Source organism: Heterocephalus glaber, unplaced genomic scaffold (assembly GCF_053883595.1).
Source record: "Heterocephalus glaber isolate CG9 unplaced genomic scaffold, H.glaber_assembly_v1.0 deba00001523, whole genome shotgun sequence".
Lineage (NCBI taxonomy): Eukaryota > Metazoa > Chordata > Mammalia > Rodentia > Bathyergidae > Heterocephalus > Heterocephalus glaber.
Window position 1 is genome coordinate 12,841,014 of NW_028258327.1, and position 16,692 is coordinate 12,857,705.

Here is a 16,692-nt window from a genome sequence, read left to right on the forward strand (position 1 = left end):
CAATTTCACTGATTGTAATTGGGTTATTTAGAATTTCTATGTCTTCTTCATTTACTATGGCACTTTGTATGTACCTAGAAATCTGTCCATTTCTTCTGTGTTTTCCATTTTATTAGAGTACAGTTTCTTGAAGAGGTATTGATGATCCTCTGGATTTCTGCTTGTCTGCTTTTTGTTCTTAATTGCATGAATTTGAGTCTTTTCTTTCCTTTTTTTGATAAGGTTTTCTAAAGGTTTATCAATTTTATTTATTCTTTCAAAAAACCAACTCTTTGATTCATTAATTTTTTGTATCATACTCTTAGTCTCCATTGCATTGATTTCTGCTCTGATCTTTATAATTTCCTCTCTTTTGCGGGTTTTGGGTTTGTTATTCTCTTCTTTTTCTAGGAGTATGAGGTTCTGCATTAGATTATTTATCTGAGTTCTCTTTGTTTTCCTAATATGAGCATTCACTGCTATGAATTTCCCACATAGAACTGCTTTCATTGTGTCCCATAGATTCCTATATGTTGTATTGGCATCATCATTTTCTTGTAGAAACTGTCTAATTTCTCCTTCAATGTCCTCTGTCACCCCTTGGTTGTTCAGGAGGGTGTTATTCAATTTCCAGGTGTTTGCGGGAATTTTGCAGTTTCTCATGTTATTGATCTCCAATTCTATTGCACTGTGGTCTGATAATATACAGAGGGTAATTTCAATTCTTTTACACTGACTTAGACATGTCCTGTGAGCTAGCATGTGGTCTATTTTGGAGAATGACCAGTGTGCAGCTGAAAAGAATGTATATTCTGATTTTGTGGGGTGGAACACTGTATAAATATCTATTAAGTCCATTTGTTCAAAAGCTTGGTTCAATTCTAGAATTTCATTGTTAATTTTTTGTCTAGATGATCTGTGGGGTATTGAGTTTCCCCACTACAACTGTATTAGTGCTTATTTGGTTTTGCATGTCCATTAATATTTGTTTTGTATAGTTTGGGGCATTCTTATTTGGTGCATATATATTTAGGATTGTCATCTCTTCCTCTTGGATTTTTCCCTTCACAAGGATGTAGTGACCATCTTTGTCTCTCTTAATTAGTTTTGGTTTTAAATCTACTTTGTGTGCAAATAAGATTGCTACCATTGCTTTTTTCTGGGTTCCTGTCGCGTGGAGAGCCATTTTCCATCCTTTTACTTTCAGTCTATGAGTTTCTTCTTGAGTTAGGTGTGTTTCTTGTGTACAGCATACTGCTGGATTTTGCTTCTTAATCCATTCTGTCAGTCTACTTCTTTGATTGGTGAATTGAGACCATTAACATTGATAGTTATAATTGAGAGATATCGACTCATCCTTGTCATGATGTTTTCCTGTTGTTGGCTCTTATTTCTTTTTCCTCCTTTCCCTTTAGTTTCTTACCTTGTCTGGTGGCTTCCCTCTGTTGAGCCTCATGGAGTTGTGACCTTTGTGGCCTTTTTCTAGAATATTGCTTAGAATTGTTTGGAGTGCTGGTTTGGTTTTCATGAAATTTCTCAGGTGTTCTTTGTCATGGAAGTATCTAATTTCCCCATCAATTTTGAAAGATAATTTTGCAGGATACAGCAGTCTAGGTTGGAAGTTATTTTCTTTTAGGGCTTGAAATACTTCAGTCCAGGCTCTCCTTGATTTGAGGGTTTGTGTTAAGAAGTCTGCCATGATTCTGATGGGCTTTCTTTTATAGGTGATTTGTTTCTTTTCTCTAACTGCCTGTAGGATTTTGTCCTTCTGTTGGGTTTCTGGGATCTTGACTATTATATGTCTAGGTGTAGATTTTTTTTGACCATGGCTGGGTGGAGTTCTTTATACCTCACTTATCTGTATGTCCAGTTCTCCTCTTCTGTCTAGGAAGTTTTCTACTATTACTTCTGTGAACAGTTTTTTTACATCAATTGTACTTTCTCCTGTTTTTTCATGGACCCTTTATCAGTCTTATGTTATTCTTCTTTGCATCATCTAGCAGCTGTTGAATTGATTTCTCATGGTCCTTACAGTTTTTAAGAAATCTCTGTTTTCATGGTCTTTAACTGCAATCCTGTCTTCTATATCTGATATTCTATCTTCAGATTCTCTTAGTCTGCTCTGCATGCTTTCAATGGAGTTTTTAATCTCCTGAATATCTGTTTGAATCTGTTTCATGGATTCCATTTTTTTCTTATATTGGGCAGTCATGGTTTCCATTTCTTTCTTATGCTGGGAATTCCTGGCTTCCAGCATGTTTCTGAGCTCATCTATTGTTTTTATCAGTTTCTGCTCCAGAGCCTCTAGTCATGTCTTTCTCTCTGCTCACCATCTCTGTAGTTATCTGGGAGATTATTTCTGCTTTGAATTATTCTAGAGCCTCATTCATCTGTTTTGTTACTTTCTGAGCTATCAGTTCTGGGTGTCCAGATGGTTGATTATCAGACTTTTGCACCTCATTTCCCCCAGAAATTGCCTTTTGTGGGGTGGAAGTCTGGGTTTGTGACTTCCTTAAATGCCTTCTCATTTTTGTTTTTGGTACTGTCCCTGGTTTAGTTCCTGGGTTGATATTATGAAGTTCTTTATTGTAAGTATCTTTGTTGGTCTATTTAAAACCCTTATGGAATGATTTCTTCTCAGAGATGTCTACCAGATATAGCTGGTCTTTAGGTTTTGAGTCTCTAATGGCTCTCAGGCTATCTCATTTTCATTATACCAGGAAGGAAAACTGTTTAGATCAATCATGACACCTTAGCCCAAGTCATACAATCAACAACACCATAGCATCAAATACCTCTTAAACAATGACAATTTGTGGTAGTTATTAATCTATCACCTTTAAAAAATAAAGGGCCTCTTTCAAAGTGTGTCTCTGCTGTCACAATAGACAATGTGGGCAGCAGTGTGCAGTTATAAATCAATGAGTCTCAGTAAGCTAGTCCCACACCCATGAGATTCAGGCAGATTTCTGGTTGCAAATCCCAAGTTGAGCTCCCTGTCCTTCTGCAGGGTTGCACTCTGCAAGTTTCTACTGCAGATTTCAGCTGCTTTTCCCCTGAAGAAAGTCCAGTTTCCGATGGGAGCCGATAATCCCTCCAATTTAACAATCATGGTGGTCTGGTGCGCCTTTATTGCCGAGATTCCCTTCACTTTTTTCAGTGAGCTTGTTTTCATCAGGGAGCCTGAGACAGGCACTCTCTCTGTTGTTCACTTCTGGAGCTCAGGACAATGGCTTTTGTCCCCCTGTGCCTCTGCAGTGTATAACCAAGTAGCTGCACAGCCAAAAGGCCAGAGGCCGGTAGGGGCCGGGTGTATTGATGGAGGCGCCCGCGCGGCCAAGACGTCAGTTGGTGGGCCTGCCAGGGCTGGGGGGCTGGCTCACCCTTTCCTGGTGGCTGGTGGAAAGCTGGTGGAGCAAGCAAGCCGGAGCAAGCAGGTCCCGGTCAGCCTGCAAACGCTGGGCCCCACTCTGCCCCGCCAGCTCCGTTCGGCCCAGCCCAGTGTTATTAAATCTTAAAATGAAGGAAACACTGCCATTTGTGTTAATATGGATAGAGTTGAAGGACATTATACTACATAGGCTTGTCCTTGGACAAATGTTGCATTTACATGAGGCATCTAAAATTATCAAATTAATTTAAGCAGAAAATAGAATGGTGTTTTCCAGAGACTGTAGTTGAAGAAAATGGAAAAGTATCGCTGAATGGCTTTAAAGATTCTGTTGGGCAAGATGATTACTTTTGGCGTGTCTGTTATACAATATGGTAACAACCATTAGCAATATCATATTTATAGTAACTTTAAAGGATAGAGGTTATAATGTATTTTAATACATATATATGCAAGAGAAAAAAAATTTGTAGAGATGACAGATACATTTATACATCATGACAGACACATTATAGTGACATCATTGTGGTTGTATAGCATAGTATAGCATATTTCATATATATGTGTATATAGAGAGCAAACTATATATATATATAAAATATGCACAATTTTTATATATTATGTCAAATGTAAAAAACATAGGTTGTCTTTATGCAGATCATAAAATAACCTATATGTCCTCAGGTATTTCTAAATTTTTAGCATTTCATTTAATTTTAATTCATATAGATATGATATATAAGATATTAATATGTTCTTATTACTTTGAAAAATATTAGTAAATTGTTCCAAAATAATTTATCCAATAATTTTGTTTTCTCATTAAATATGACCAATTTATTATCACAAATAACTTTAATATGATAATGTTCCTAAAATATACTTTGCTCATATGTTATAAATGATAATAAGACATAATTTAATATTTAGATGCTCTTTTTGGACTTAAACATATTAATCTAATGACTTTTAAAAGAATTTTAAAGCCAAAACTCCCCCAAACCAGCAATACTATTTTGATAGAAACAGATTATACATTTTAAAGAATTTTCCTCACACAACATTTCTCACTATAGTATTAATATCTTATGATATCATTTATTTTTAAAAAATTATGGGACACTACTTCCATCACTACTTCTTAGTACTTATTACAAGATTACATGATATCTAGAGAAGTTTTAATTCTAGTTACAATATCAATTTAGTGTTTTTGTTATGTTTTAAAGTGTTATTGAAATTTACCGCACTTACCATAATTTCATTCACTTATAGTGATTTGAACATTACTCTCAAAGTCAAATTTAAGTTCTAATAATCCTTTAAGAAATATCTAATTTTTATGGAATAAAAACTGCTTTATTGTATTTAATATCTTATAGTTAGTTACACATTTCTCTTTTTAAATTAATTTTATTGGCACATTTAAGGTATACAATATAATGACATTCATCTTTGGAAATTTGCACCTTTACATACTCCATCTTGGTTATTTTTTCCCCATTCTCCTGCCCTCCCTTCAACCCCACCATCCCTCCCTAACTACTAAGACTTTGTTTCCATTTTTTCTTTTTCTCATATTAATTCCATTCCTTTGTTTCTCTTCCCCTACCCAAGCACTACCCCTTCCCCCTGTACATTTCTTATAGAATATGTAATATATTTATCCAGATTATAATTCCTCTCCCATGAACATAATAATTTCAACATCCATAGTACAATGAGGCAGTATTTTAGCATTTCGCATCAGTTTGGGGCCATGAATCTATTCTCACGCCCCAAGGAGACTACCTGCTGACCTTTGCAGGGGTAAATCTTTAATATCAGGAACTAAAACCAATATTCATGTCTCACTTTCTTCCTTGATAACTATGTTAATTAGACATTGTTCTTCAATTTCTTCATCTATAAAAGTAATAGTGCCATTTTTAAATGATAAAATATGGTAAAAAATACAGTGCTAGAAATATGCTAAAGATATACTGTGCTTTGAAAGTTGCCGGAAACATAGTAAGCAGTCAGTAATATTAGATTAAAGTCACATATTTAAAGTTTTGTATCAAAAAGTTCATCTAAGTCAAACTATGTATTGTATATTTGATTATGTAGTTTATAATCTTGGGTGTCTTTGAGCTTCTGCTCCAGGTGTTTGTAATATTTCCACACTGGTACATGATTCAAAACTCTAGTACTAGTGATGGAATAAAATCCAATACAACATCACTTATGAATAAAAACAATTTATTAATTAATATTAGTAACAAGTTTATTTGTTAAACCATCTTCAGACAAACGATATGTAAATGGTCAAAAATAACATCAGAGTTCTTGTTTTTACCTTTCCATATCTAATTTCAGTCTGTCATTTCTTTTTGCCTACTGGTTTCATATTCTTGCCAAAGTGCTGTGAGAAATAAATGATTCTAGTCTCATACTGCATTGCTCTTTTTTTTTTCTTTTTGGTAACAGAAATCCTTGAACTTACAAGGCAGGCACAGTGCCACCGATCTAAAACCCCGACCCTCACGTTGCATTGTCTATCTCAAAAGAAAATCAAGGAGAATAAAAAATATCTGTTTTTAATTTCAGGGGATGCTCAGAAATCTGAAAATCAGCATCACGTTTCCTCCTTCCTGCCTTTATACAAATTGCTACCATCGAAAGACAGAGTTCTTTATTTATCATGTTGTCTCAGTTGCCAGTCGGTGTCCGTGTGTGCCGGTCCTCAGAGCAATATGGACATGTAGCAATGGTTCCTCAGTTACAAAATGATGTTAGGTCAAAGTAACATATAATCTCTGAAAGGAATATAGAAAATTGTAAAGTCACTTTCACTAAATTGTCCTCAAAATGTCATTGCCACTTTTTTAGGTTAGATTTATGTGTTACCTCAGAAGAAATGTAGCAATTCAAACAATATTATGACTGTCAGTATATAAAATGAACAGATAAGCTGCTTGGAAAATAAAAAGTAACGTATACTTCCTCATATACATTTTCAACACCAAGATAGATATTGTGAAAGACAAACATTACCATCAAAATGAAAATAAATGATTTTATATGCCACTTATTGTTATTCAGCCTTTATGTAAGTATATATTAGAAGTAATACTTTAAACTTAAAAAATAACCTTCACTTTGTGATTTTGATCATTTCAGAGTGTATACATAGGTGAGAGAAATAAATTAAGTGTTTAAAACTAGTGTGCCACTTTTGGGTTTCTAAAATAATTGTTACTGGAATTTGAAATATTTTCATAGTAATAACAAAATAATTTCAAACCAAATAGTATATAGACTTTATCCATTTTTGAAAGAAAAATATGGTATGTGAGATATTAAAATCCAAAGTTTTTCACCATTATTTTTACTATTTAAAGTGATTTACTGATTACTTTTGTTATAGGTTCTAAGATTTGCAGAAAGAAGTAGAAAGGAGAAAGGATTTAAAACCATGTCACAAGTCTTCTGAATTCCTTAAAATATTAAAAAGAAATGTTCAACAAGTATTTAAGCATTTTAAAGGTTAAAAATTAATAATAGTTAATAAGGCATAATTTTTAAGATTATATCTGCTGGTCTCTTCCTTGACTCTAATTTTAGATGAAAAAGTCAAGTTAGAACTTAAGTAAGTTGTCTCAGGCAAAATATTTTGATAAGTATGGGGGCATTGTGATGGTCTCTAAATGTTTTGGAATCTCACAGCAATGATTATATTTTAACTGTAGACAAGGATTAAAAACTGATAGTTACTCTTTTCCTAAAATAATTCTATGTATAACAAAATTGGTATTTGTGGCTCCCTCATGGTCAGAGGGTTATGAAAGTGGCCTGCATTGAATGAAATTAATTTACTCTTTTGACCATCTTCAATTACATCATGCACATAAGAGTATGTCAAAGTTAGAAGCGATTGACATTCTTATGAATTAGTGTACTTCCTCCCCATTAAAGTGATAGCTATTCTAAAAGACCCAATGAACTTTCTTATGGTCTGATTGAAACTGAGATTGTAGTTAAGATCCACTGACTTGTTCTGGGTATACCATTTAGTTTCAATGGTTTTCTTAAAAAATTAAAACAAATTTTTATGTAATACTTGGGTGATAAGAATCTGTTTGATCTGCTTGCCTTCTTCTTGGGATGGATCCCCGTGTACCATCCCCAGGCTTAGGAATATATTTTTTATTCATGGTGAGCCTCTGGAACTACCTCTGAGTTTATGTTAATGGAATAAATATGAGGGCTTTCTAGTTAGCTTTATAGTGGGGCCTTTTCAATTTTTCATTAGTACATGTTTGTATTGCATAATGATCAAATTCCTCATAGGGAATTGTTACCTGTACATAACACATCTTTTTTTTTTTTTTATACCCATCTCCCCCTTGCTCCATGACTTGGTCCCATTCCCATTTCAAAAGAGCTATCTCCTTATTTCCTATTATCTATCTCTGTACTTTGCTCTTTATTTATATTTTAAGTTTCTCATATAACAGAAATCATGCAATATTTAAATTTGTGCACCTGAATTATTTAACTTGACATTATGGTCCAATGTGCACTCATTTTCTTACAAAACTCTCATGTTTATTTTTCTTTATAGCAAAGTCATGCTTCATTTGTTTATGAGTACTACATTTTCTTTATCCATTCATCAATTGATGGGACATATAGGCCACTTCCAAGAATTAGCCATTGTGAATTGTGCTGTTATAAATACGGGTATTCAAGTTTCACTTTAATTCGTTCAGGAATATATCTAGAAGTAGAATAACTGTGTCAAATGGAATTCCTAGTTTTATGAGGAATCTCTATACTAAATTCCATAATGGTTGTACTAGTTTACAATTCTACAAGCAATGTAGAAGGGTTCCTTTACCCCTGCAGTCTTGATAACATTTGTTATTTTTACATTTCTTGATGACAGTCATTATTTCTGGAGTAAGATGGAATCTCAGCATTATTTTACTTTGTATTGCTCTTATGGTCAGAGATGTTGAGAAATTTTGACGTATTTATTGGCCATTTGTATTTGTTCTTCTGAGAAGTGTCTATTCATTTAGTAGCCTACTTTTTGATTGGGTCTTTTATTTGGAGATCTAATTATTTTGAGTTCTTTATATAGTCTAGATGATAGTCCCTATTCTCAGGAATAGCTAGTAAAATTATTTCCCATTTTATGGGTTGCCTCTTTACTCTGTTGCTTCCTTTCCTATGCAGAAACCTTTTAAGTTGATATGATTCCATTTATTGATTCTTTTTATTATATTTTCTGTAGTTGGGGTTCTATTCAGGAAGTCTTTGTCTATGCCTTCAAGAGTTTTAAATATTTCATATCTCAGCCGGTTAAGTGTTTATGTTATAACATTTGGATTTTTGATTCATTTTTTATTTTAGTAACTGGTGAAAGATATGGGTCTAGATGTAGTATTCTGCATGTGAATAACCAGTGTGACCAGCAGCATTTATTAAAGAGGCTATCTTTCCCCCACTGCAAGTTTTTGGCCCTTTTGTCATAAAGGTAGCCAATGGTGTCTAGAGTTCTTTCTGCATCCTCTATTCTGTTCCATTTATCCACATTTTTCCCCCCTCAATACCATGCTATTTTAGTCACCATAGCTTTTTAATACAATTTGAAGTCTGGGATTGTGATGCTCCCTGCTTTGCTTTTGTTGCCCAGGATTTCTTCTGCTATTTTAGGTCTCTTTTTTTCCATATAAATTATAAGATTATTTTTTCTGGTTCTATGAGTATGAGATCACATTAAATCTGTATATTGATTATGGAAATATGGCCATTTTGACTATACTGGTTCTGCTTATATAGGAACAAGGAATATATTTCCATTCTCTGATGTTCTCTTCAATCCTCTTTGTTGGAGTCCTGTAGTTTTTGATGTAGAATACTTTCACTTCCTTGTCGAGGTTAATTCCTAGATATTTAGTTTTTCTTCATGCTTTTGTGAATGGTATTGTTTCTCTAATTTCTTTTCAGTGAGTTCATTATTGATATATATATATATATATATATATATATATATATATATAGGTACATTATTGAGTTTAGGGTGTTGACTTTTTATCTTGTTTCACTATTGAATTTGAAAAATTAATTCTACCTGCCTTTTGTGGAATTCTTTGTATTGTCTATGTAGAGATCATGTCATCAGCAAATAATGATAGTTTGACTTCTTCCTTTCCTATACAAATCCCTTTTATATCTTTCTCTAGCCTTGTTGTGCTGGCTAATGCTTTCAGAACTATATTGGAGTGATGTTCACTGAGTTCCTTGTCACTTTCCTGATTTTAGATGGAAAGCTTTCAGTTTCCCTTTTAGTATAATGTTGCCCACTTATTTGTTATAAATGGCTTTGATCAGATTGAGATAATATGGTTCTATTCCTTTCTTCTACTAATTATAATTATGAATGGATGATGGAGTTTCTCAAAAGATTTTTCTATCTCAAGTGAGACAATCATGTGATTTTTGTCTTTGCTTCTGCTTATAGGATTGTATTACATTTATTGATTTCCATATGTTGAACCATTCCTGAATCCCTGGGATGACTCTTTCTTGGTCATGATGTATGATCTTTTCGATGACTTGTTGCATTGTTTGCCAGTATGTTATTGAAGATTTTTCATTTATGTCCATTAAAGAGACTGACATATAGTTATCTTTTTTGGTTGGAATATATAAATATATTTATATATTTTTTCTTATATAAGAGAAACCATGTGATATTTAAGCTTGTGTGACTGACTTATTTCAGTTAACAATACGTTCTGAAGTTGTATCTGATTGTTTTTCATATATGTTTATAAAATAGTTGCTAATAATTTTCTGGATTTTGGTGGTTTCTGTTATGATATCAACTTTTTCATTTCTAATTCATTAGGTATTCATAGGACATTGTTTACTTTCCATTTATTTGCATGTTTCCTGTGGTTTCAATTGCCATTGATTTCTGGTTTCATTGAACTTAGATCTGATAACACACATAGAATAATTTTTATTATTTTGAATTTACTTAAACCTGCTTTATGAGCTGGAATGTGGTTTAGTTTAGAGAAAATCCCATGTGCTGCTGAAAAGAATGTGTATTCTATTGTTTGGGGATGGAACATTCTGCAAATATCTAGTCAGTACATTTGTTTAAAGGTTTGGATAAATTCTGGTATTTCTTTGTTGATTTTTTGTCTAGTTGATCAATTTGTAACAGTGGGGTATTGAGGTTCCCCCTTATAATTGTGTAGGTATTTATCTGATTTTTTTATGTCTAGTAATATTCGTTTTACAAAGTCGTATGTATCAGTGTTCAGTACATATATTTATAATTGTTATCTCCTCCTATTGAAGTGCTTGCTTAACCAATGCGTAGTGACCTTCTTTGCCTCTTTTGATTAATTTTGGCTTCAAGTTCACTTTGTCTGAAATTAAGATAGCTACTTATGCTTTTCTCCAGGTTCATGTTACATGGAATATTGTTGTCCATCTTTTGCTATTTAATCTGTGAATTTCTTTTTGGATTAAATGTGGGGTTTTTTCCAGTATATTATTATAGGTTTTTTCCACCTCCCCATTCTGCCAATCTGTGGCTTCTTACTGAGGAATTGTGACCATATACAATCATTGTATTATTTTCCTGTTGCTGATTTCCTTCTTCTTTTTTTTTTTTTCCTCCTTCTGGCTAACTGTTCACCCTGATTGGTATATTCATTCTGTTTGATTTATTGACATGGTTTTCTTCATGTCTCTTAGTATTCTAAGAATTTTTGTAGTGCTTCTTTCATGATCATGTTACTTTTGAGGTGATTTTTGTCATAGAAATACCTCATTTCTCCACCATTTTTTTTGTTTGTTTGTCTTTTGGGTTTTTTTTTTTTTTTTTTTTTTTGGTACCATGGATTGAATTCAGGTCCTTGCTCTTGTGCAGCAGGTGGCGAAATCACTGAGCTAAATCCCGGCCCTCTCCATCAATTTTTAAAGATAGTTTTGTATGATATATGAGTCAGTATTGGAAATTACTTTAGAGAATAAAACACTTCGCTGTGACCTCTTCTGTTTTTTAAGGATTATTTAGAGAACTCTGCTGTAATACTAATTGATGTAACTTTATAAGTGATTCACTGCTTTTCTTCAACAGGTTTTGAGATTGTGTCCTTGTGTTGAACTTTAATGATTTTGAATATGATGTGTTGTGGAGAGGTTCTTTTTTAATCATGGCTATTTGGGGTTCTATATGCCTCACAACTTCCCTTATCTGTATGTTTAATTATTTCCCTATATTAGGAGTGTTTTCTGCTATTATTACTGTTAACAGGTTTTATCTGCCTTTTGTGCTGTGTTCTGATTTTAATTATTCCAATTAATCTTACTAAAATTACTCTCCTTTGTGTTGTGGTCTAAGTAAAAACAAGAAGACCATAACAAACTTGGGAGTAGAAGAAAAGTTAAAATGTGTTATAGGAAAGAAATCATGTCCCAAGGGTATTCTCAAATATAAAAAGTATAAATATTAATTATCCAAGCATTAGAGCAAACAACTTATGTAAAATATATAATACAAAGACTGAACCACTCATCAAAATTACCTATGTATGCATCCTAGTATTTTTACTTGAAATTCACTTATCTTTTTTTGCCAGAAACTATACTTGTTTAACAAAATGTAATAAAAATATAATTTACTTTCTCTATTTTTCCTAGATTTCCATCCTATACATTCTTGTTGTTACCACAATTAAGAATTGCCAGGTTACTTTGAGATTTAAAAGTACACCTAATTATGAAATGAGCAGAAAATCAGTAGTTTATATGTGAGATCTATTGCAACTTAGAAAAAAATATTTTTATTTTTGGATGTTACCTTCCACAAAAATCACCACAATATTTTGTTTAGCAAAAAAGATTATTCTATAGCATTTTCATAAGTTAACATCATAGCCACTATTTCTTAATATGCTTTGTGTTTTTGTTTTTCAATTACTGCTGTTACTTTGCCTTGAAATCTAAACAGCTTCTCCTCTGAATCAGGTGACACTTCTATTATTTTGTATACATATAAACATAGTAAAGTGGAAGTGACCCACTTATTGTCTTGTTTCAAGTCATTTTAACATAACTCATAATGAATGACCTCTAGAGTGTTATGAGAGATATTTAGTTAATTACAATGCAGCCTGATGAATCCGTGGCTTGATTTATTTACTCTTCAGTGTGACTACAAAAGATGAATTTGAGATCAACAATAAAAGATGAATTGGTGATTTAACAATACTATTAATACAATAGAAGAAATAATTTCAACTTAATTGTCATGTTTACAGTAGGCTACTCATTTTTCTTCCTAATGTCCTGTGTAATACAGTCACATGCTGTCAGTACAATGACAATCATTGGTATTCTATTTCTCTGCACAGGATAAAATATGAGATATATTCTAACATTTGCCCTAACTTTTAAGAACTTAAACTTTTAGTACATATTGAAATTCTTTGTGAATTTAAATATAAAGTTATTCAAATTCTAAAGGGAGAAATAATCCGATGAAGTAAAATTGATTGAAAAATATAGATTTCAATGATTAATGCAAATATTAAAAGGTATATTAAATTATTTTCTTCTTGAGTTCAGGGCAGTGGATATCATAGTTCAGTATTAAATACATGTTTGTTTGAGTTAACTATTTTCAACATAATCCAAAAAACAATATTGTGATTAACATTTTTTTTACTTTGTTTTTTCTATGTATTGGTGTAAAAGTGTTTGAACCTACAGAATGTGGTTTTCATTCCACATTCTTATATAATTTACATAGATTTTTATTTTACTGTCTTTGGTTTAGTTTTCACTTTGCTTTGTCTTTTGAAAGTAATGTTCATATTTCATGCAGACTTCTCAAATATTGCAGCAGATATCTGACTGTGTATGTGTGTGTTTAATGTTTACTTTTTAAATAATGCTGTCTGAATTTTATCTACAAGTGATTGAAATGAAATTTGTTTAGGTGGCCTTTTAGTTACCCTAGAAAAATGTGAGAATACCATTTTGAATTAAAAAGTAATTTCCTCGCAAATCTATTGCTTGATACATATATCCCATAGATCAGAAATTAGCAAAGTATACGTAGGATCTTGCTGACTGCTGACTATACCTATTTGTTTAACATGGTCTATGGCTAATTTTGTGATACAAGGTCAAAGGTGCACAATGTGACAGAGGATATATTGCCAACAAGCCCCAGATATTTGCAGTTTGGCTTTATAAAAAAAAGTTTTTGAAGGCATTCTCTAAGTCATAGAATTCTTGGCATAGCTTCTTGCACTGAAACTTGTGATTTTTTTTTTTTTTTCAGTACTGGGGATCAAACTGAGGATCTTGTGCTTGAGAGGCAGGCGCGGTGCCACTGAGCTAAATCCCTGGCACTAAACTTGGATCAGCCAATAAATCAATTTTGTGGCACAGGGTGGAGCTCTAGGTCCTTGGCATTTGGATTACCTAGTCAATTTATTGGCATGCTAAACTTGTCATGTGATGTCTTTAAAATATAAATATGTCCACCAAGCAATAGCCCCCTTGTTGAGTGGCAGGGTAGAAGATAAAAAATATTTTTGTCAATGTTGAGGGAGATATACCAACATGCATATGATTCCTTTTTACTCAGATGATTTCCTGAGTGTCAAACCTCTGCACGTGTGGGATATGGCTCTTATTCTAAAACAATAATATTGTCTATTAATTTCTGCTTTCATATTTCTATATATCTGTAATTAAAGGACCTATGTTTATAAAATGAAGTGACTAAAATCTTTATAATCTAAATTATGGGCACAGATTTTAACAGTAAATCAAATCTGGAGGAGAAAATAAGAAAGATAGTTTAATCTTGCTGACCTATAACAAGAAACAATTTCTTTAATCTTTTTATTTAATAACAAAACAATAAAGGACTTTATTGGGCAACAGCTGAATTTCAGTTGCTCTGTTACCCAAGTTCCATTAAGAATATATATTATTCTGAGTGCTTTAGTTTCAAACAATAAAATCTTAATCAAAGATGAAAGAAATAGGAGTACAAACTGATTCTTCAGGTTGTAGAAATCAAAAAGAATTGTATCCAAAACTGAAGACAAAATTCCTCCCTTAAATTGGTGTGTTTAGACTGCTATTGCAGGAACCAATAAACATGAAATGTCATATGTCTAAAAAAGACATTTTATGTGTTTCTGCCATCAAGACAACCACTAACAGTCCTCTTACTACTGTATTAGTGTAGACTACGTATCACTGACACCACTTCTGTCAACACAAGCATGACTTCCTGTCTCTTTTGCTTTCTAATATCTTTAGTTTCCAATTCAAAACATAGTACAGTTATATCAAATGTTCAAAGCCTAGGTCATTCCAGTATTTTCACTGTATGTAAAACTTGAGTTATGAACATGAGGTATTTTAACTTTAGTAGTATGAGATAATCTCTGCCATCAGTCAATATTCACTAAATATGAAGAGAGATTTTGAAGCAAATACTTATCAACTGTAAGTAGATAAAAACTGAAGAAAACTATTCCAGGAAGAGAAAGAGAAAATGTGAACAAACTTAGCAATACGAATGTAAGATATATTTGAGCTAGATGATTGGAATCCTTCTTATATTCATCATGCTATACTAAAAGAATGAGTGTGTATGTTGGTCATTTTTTGAGTGTATATTGAAAAAATAGGGCAAGAAAAAATAATTGGGATCAAATTTAAGCTAGTCTTGAATGTTGAGATGAGTAATTATAAAAGTATTTTTATCATTTTGATTCTAATCTTGTTGGACAATTGTAAAACTCAGCCATGCAAGTAGAGAATGGCAGTGGCCTGAGCACTATGGGCAATAGAAAAGCTTAGGATTGCTAACAAAATATAAATAACTGATGATAAAATAAATTTGAATTATAGAAAATTATTTAGTAATGTGGTCTATAGTACAAGTTATGACATTCCTATTATTACTCCTCCATTACTACATTACCTTTGAAGATCAAAACATAAATATACTCAGTCTCTAGAGCCTAAGCAATGGTAAAATAATTACAGTGCTTCCTACTCCCACCTTTTTTTCAGTGTGTGCTAAATAAGATGTCAATTATAATTTAGAAATTTACAGACTTCTATCTTGAGTTTTTTTTATAAAAATGCACATCATGTTGTAGAGAAATGGTCCTAATTATAAAAATATGGTAGCAGCATTTTATATGACTGAGTACAATTAAGCATTTCTTAAAAAGTGATGTTTTGATACTTAATGCTTAAAATGTCATAGCTATTATTAATGATTTAAAATGTAGCATATATTAGTTAATTTCTTTTTTTTAATTAAGGAAAATCATGACCTCATTGTAATAAGTATAGTTTTGAAATTAATGACATCACTAAGGTCAAACATTTTTTAAATCAAGGAGTGATTAAGTAGATTTTATTTTCATTTTTAAATTATTTTGTATATATTTTTATTGGTATATTTTAGGTGTACAATATAATGACATTCATCATTGGAGATATGCACCTTTACATACTCTCTTGGTTCTTATTTTTTCCCCTTTCCCCTGCCCACCCTTTAACCCCTCTTAAGTAGATTTTATTACACAGCATTTTTTTTTTTTTTTGATACCAGCGATCAAACTCAGGACTCTGCACTTGTGAGACAGCTATGGTGTCATTGAGCTGAATCCCCGGCACTACATGGCATCTTTTAAAGTGTTCATTCTCAGAATTAAGAGTCCATAATTCCTTTTCCCCTGAGACAAATGGACTGCTTTATTACAAAAGGAAGTTAGAATTAGAAAAGTTATTCAAATATTTTAATTTTGCAATATTGTTTTCTGGGTATAAAAATCTGGTAATTTTGTGGCATGAGCTTTGAATAATATATAGCAATTAATATAATAAAAGCAATAACTATACTTTATAATTACTTCAATTGACTATGACACAAAATATTTTGTGTATAAATTTATGTTTGAATTGTTCTCCAATGAAGGCTTTTTGTCTGGCAATCAATTTGTCAGCATTTTGGAAGCTGAAATATTTTAGAGGAATGCACATAGTTCCAGCTTGTTTTTCATGAAAAATTGAGCCCAGATTCTCAAACATAGAAAAAGTAAATTAAAGCACCGAATCGAATAACAGCATTAGTACAATTTGTCAGACTCCAGACCAATCCCCTCCAAACTCGGAGTCTAAATGTCAATTGGGGTTTATTAATTGTGTGTTCCCTGATGCCTTGCTTCCTGCTTGTATCTCCAACCAATTGTGTCTCTGATCCATGC